This window comes from Lycorma delicatula, chromosome 1 (genome assembly GCF_047948215.1).
Source record: "Lycorma delicatula isolate Av1 chromosome 1, ASM4794821v1, whole genome shotgun sequence".
Taxonomy (NCBI): Eukaryota; Metazoa; Arthropoda; class Insecta; order Hemiptera; family Fulgoridae; genus Lycorma; species Lycorma delicatula.
The window spans coordinates 349,028,623-349,034,373 of NC_134455.1; positions in this window are offsets into that span (position 1 = coordinate 349,028,623).

Below are 5,751 nucleotides of genomic sequence, written 5' to 3' on the forward strand. Positions count from 1 at the left end.
GTTCAAACATTCCTTGGTAGGAAATTGTAAGCACCACTTGCACAGTTCTTTTTCAAAAGAAAATAGAGGGACTACAAGACCGAGTACATCATTAATGGTCCAGTCTTGCTTCACTATATTCTGTTGCACAAAACAGGGTTAAAAGGTTAAAGTACGAGAGGGTGTTTGACAAGGTTGTCTTGTCGAGGCTGGTCTTCTGTATTCTGTACAGCAGTGTGGTCCACACCACTCCTTCTCTTGGGCGCACATGGACCACCTATATTTACCATTGCATGGATTAACACTGCCACCGGTCTACCTGCGTGTTCAATGGGTTTTTGACTGCCCAGGCAAATACCCAAGTATTTGACCTCATTGGTCATGCCAAAATGCAGGTCACTAAACTCATATCCAGATTGGTGACAGTCTTCTTCTCCCAGTAAGAACTACTGCCTGGGTCTTCTCGGCCACCACTTTAAGCCCAATCCATGTAGCCAGGTTCTGACCAGTTCTATTGCAGTCACCTTTTGCCATGACCTCTTTTGATTACTGTCAAAGCCAAGTCGTCTGTGTATGCGATTGGCCGTAACCCTTCTGGCAAGTCAGTCCTTAGTAAATCATCATATGCCCTATGCCAGGTTCCAGAGAGCATGCCCCATGACTGAACCTTGGGGGACTCCACAGCTCACAGAGATAGTGACCTCCCCATTGGTAGTGATTCCAAGTCTGTTGGCTTGGATAATATGACAATGATAAAAACTAATACTCCCAAAACTTAAGAGATCAGAAGACAGAAGACCACCCCCCACAGTAGACTGTTAAGGGCATTCCTGATGCCCAGGAACATCACCATGGGGATCCTTCTACTAGCTCTCGAGCCCTCAGTAGCTTCATCTACAATACACATGACTTCAGACACTGCATGTTCAGGAACGCCCAGTCCTGAAGCCATACAGATGCTTGCTCATCAACCTTGATTGTTCACTTCCTCCTTAGCCTTGTTATAACTATCAAAAAGTATTCAATAAACAGGGGCCTATAAGAGGTTGCCCTGGCTTTTTGATGACTACCAAGGCTCCTTTTCAATTCCTAGGGATGTGTTCGTGAAGCAACATATAGTTGAAAATGTTCAGCATCAACCACTGCTTTGACCATCTCTTCTTGCAATCTACAGGACTGTATGGACTAGCATGCACACTATACGCAATTCCATCAATGTGAACAGGGGATGTCATCAACTAATATCTCTTTCCTTTGACACGGTCAAAGTTCAGGGAACAGCAGTCTGGCATAATGAACAAGCTGCTTGGCAAAGAGCACTGGAAATCTATATCCAACAGCAACTGCATGGTATGCATTGCCCTAGACATTGTCGTCCAGCAACCCGCACAGTTCCATCCATCTAAGCTAGTTGAAATTTCCATATTGCTCCCCTATCTCTCTTCTGGCCTTCTCTAAGATTCCTTAACCTCCGTTTCTCCTCATCTCAATGTCTGTTAGATCTCTGAAGTTATCTCTCAGCTTTTAAACAAGCCAATCTGGCTTGAGACATCTCTTTGTTCTACCATACACGCTTTTTTGGGGGCAAGTCCTTCTCTTGGCCAGCATAATATCACAGGCTTCCCCAGTTATATCAATCGGTTCCTCATGGGAGACACCTTGGAAGAACACCCGCACCAGGTTTCTCAGGTGGTGTCCACCTGAACCACCAGCTCAAACAGAATCACTCTGTGGTCGCGCTGAGCACCTCATCAGAAACTTTCCAGCCCTGAACTCTGTTTAGTAAGGCCTTACTAATGTAACATCAAGGTAGAAGCCATAATCACATTTTACAAAGGTTGTGGTTCCATCCTCGTCAACTGGGTTGAAGCCCAGCCCAGCCATCATATCCCCTAGTACAACTCCACTATGATCAGTAATGGTGCCTCCCCAGCTGCAACTCTTGCCACTATAATTGTCTGCAATGACCACCTTGGGCCCTTCTTGATAACACATCTATCACTTCAATGAAAGCCTTACCAGGTGCATTGGGCAAGGCATGGGCAGTGAAGAATGTGATGTCACCCACCTCAGCCCACACAAAACCCTCTTCTCAGCCGCTTTGGGCAACAAGTACTTGTTGGGACTTAACTATGGTTGGTCATGTTTCTTCTTGTGTTGCTAATGATACCTTCAGCCACAATCAGGTCCGATTGGGTTCACTTACGAGCAAGTCTATATAAAATTGAACTGCCACCAGATCCACTGCATCATGAGACCCTCTCGTGCTATTTTAGTTAATCTGTAAAATTCTCATGGCTGCTTGGCAAGACAAATCCTGCTACCTGCTCTGTGGCCCTAAACCCCACAGAGCACACACACAGCATCCTTCCTTCTGTGGCCCAGCTGTCCACAATTGGAACAGTTACGACCTACCAAGTTGACGCAGCAGACCACTTTGTGACATTACCCAGCTTTAAAAACACACCTCTCTCTTCATCTGACCTGATCTGGACCCTAGCTGATTTTCAACTTTCTATACTACAATTTAAATAAATATTGAAAACATATAAAAGATTACTCACTGAACAATAATCAGTTATTGATTATTTTTGATACAAGGGAATAATAAACAGGCATGTTATACAGCTACATCTATCTATCCAATCCAGGAAATTAACACCCAATCAAATGTAAACTACCATTGCAACAACATGCCAGATACTTAGAAACAAGCACAAGCCTGCAACATTTGTTTTGGTGATCCACCTTCATTCACAGATCAGAGAAAACACGAAGTGGTTTTTCTTGTATTAACCAGTTTGACATGCTCACAGACAATTGCTATTCTAGTTATAAAATACCAGCTACAGAAAAACTTGAATAAGTCTACACTAAGGGAATTGCAAATAAAATGAAGTCATTATTTCTTCCTTTGTTGTGAGAATAAAAATATCAGAAAGGAGGTATAAATTACATTTAAACTAGCAGTGTTGATTCTATTTTTTCTCTACCATAATTATTTAATTATTCATTTTTAGGAAAGACATTATATATAGATAGCAAAAAGAAAATGTTTCAAAAAAATTTCTAATAATCTAAACACAATAGAAATAATAAAGCAAAAAAATTGTCAAAAACAGTTTTCTTCCCAACAAAAGTTTTAAGAATAAAAATTACTAACACTCGCAATACTGAAATACAAAGAATTTTAATTGGCAATACATTTATGAATATTTCAAATGACAAAGAACATTTTTCCATTGGAATCAAAATTCTCCAATTTCTTTACATTTGCATTTATTCTACTTAAGACATTTACCCTTCAGTTTCAGAATATCATGGTAAACTGTTGATGAAATTCCCATTCTCTCATAAATTAAAATTTGCATTTCAGTACCAATGTGCGATTATCATTACTTAACTTTTCTGTTTACTTGCCATTATAAAATTAACAATAAAAATGAAAACCCATGGCATGTGATAAGAAATGATTTTTTTTTTCAAGTAAATAAACTTACATTTAATTTTGCAAACTAACATAGTACATAGATTGTATATATAAATTCAGTAAAAACCAACATCAAAAACTTGAAAAATTTCCATGTGATCTTGACCACATTCCAAGCATTGTTACAGTTTGTTAACCTGATGTTCACAAAACTGTTAACAGAGTTCAATCATGTAGGCTTAATTTTCAGTACAAAGGGATTTCTTTTCTACTGATTTTGTCAGACATAAAAGGTGAATTAAATTTGCCTTATCCATTGTACAGGAAATACATTGGATTCCTGTGGTAAGCATGCCACCAACTGAGCAATGATACTAATCTTTGTGTATCATCCAAACACACAAAATCTCAGTAGAAACGACTCAAAAATTTCATAGAGACTACTTTCTGGGATGAAAAGCATCCACTCATGATCATGAGTTTATGGCAACAGGCATCTCCTAAATTGCAAAATGCTAAGCAATTACAACTGGCAATTTAGAACCACAGGAGAAGTCTGTTGTCTGTCAGTCAGCCCATGACAATACTCGGCTCCACAAAGTGATACTTTCCAACAGAAAGTTTCACTAAAACGGAACAGAAGAATGGCCGGAGTTTCTATATTTCTCCCTACAGATCGCAGAGCCTGAACAATGTCCCTTGCTGCTGAATCTTTCTATTACCGGGCGGATTTCATCAGTTATTTAGTGGCGATTATAAATTTTAAGTTTTATATATGGACGGATATGGTAATTTGTGTTCCTATCCATATGGACCATCATGAAATTTATTTACTGGTTCTGACCATGAGAGACTAAGCTTTTGAGCCTAGTAATCCTGGCATGATTCCCCTTCAGAACGTACGCTTAAGTCCTTTCGGTACCAGCACCTATGGACTAGCAGAAGTGCGCCTACCGGAGCCCTAGTTACTTGGAGGGAGAAATTCACCCCATTCTCCAGAGGGAGTTGCATATGCTGACTCCCTGAAATGAAATTGTGGTCTCTTCGTGGGGTGTTGTTTAGCTTTTTATAGCTTTAACAAAATTTAATTGCAAAAACGGTCACTTTCGCAGCTGGAAATTTTCACATGGTTTCCATTTATAGGTTACGCGATATACAGGCTCCTAAGCCTGGTTTGTCATTTTTTGACTCTTGTATAGCCTCTTCACGGTGGTTTGTTTAATACAGCATGAGGCCGTTTTCTTATACCCTGTGGAGTATGGTCTCCTCGGCAGATGTCCCAGAGATGGCTGTGTTTGGACACGGCCGCTCTCCCGAACAGTCTATGTGCCTGCACCACCCCCACTTCGGATATGGTGTGTAGTCCCATATTGTAGCAAAGTGATGTTTCTGACGAATCACGGTGCTCCAAATATCGTCCGCAACGCTATGTTTTAGACTGCTTCTAATTTCTTTTGAAGTGTGGAGTTCAAAAAAGCTCCCCATGCTGTGTAAGCATATGTTAGAATTGGCAGGACATATAGGCGAAAAATGAGCAATTTGGTTGCCAGTGGATATGGGCTGGCACTGTTCAGTACTGGAAATAGTGAGGCCTTGACGGCCTCACAAAATAAAATTACATAATCCCCCATGTAAAACAATTATTTACTTAAATGACAGAATAGTTAAATTATGATAAAGTAAATATTTTTAATTTTTTCCAGTTGCATAACAGTATAACATTCAAAATGTCCTCTCAAGTGCTAATGCTGGCATCAACCTGTTTCTTCATTTTCATGATAACTTTCCTTAAGAATAGGAGGGCTGATGTTGAAGATGATTATGAGTTGACAGAAAATATCAAAGATATTTTTTGTCAACTCATCATAAACGAGTAGTTTTCTTGAACACAGTACACGACAGAAAATATCAAAGATATTTTTTGTCAACTCATCATAAACGAGTAGTTTTCTTGAACACAGTACACCTTTCAGATGACCCTATAAATAAAACCTAGAGGCAAGACATCTGGGTTCCACTGAGGTGGGACATTAAATTTCAGGTTTCACATAAAACTCATTAATTAAATCAGCAAACGGCATGTAGCTCCATTTCATTACAATCAGCAATTTTTCTCTTCATTTTAAGTGAATTACAAAATTAGTAATATTTTTTAATAATATACTACAGATGAAAACCAGGAAAACTTATGAGTGTAGGATTAGCATCCATTTTTTGGTTGCGACTTTATGATTCCGCTACACCAAATTAGTACATAGATGTCAAAGTTTAATACCAATGACAATTTTATGCACCTATGGAGACAGATTAATAAAAAGACAAGATCAAACAAAACACGTTAA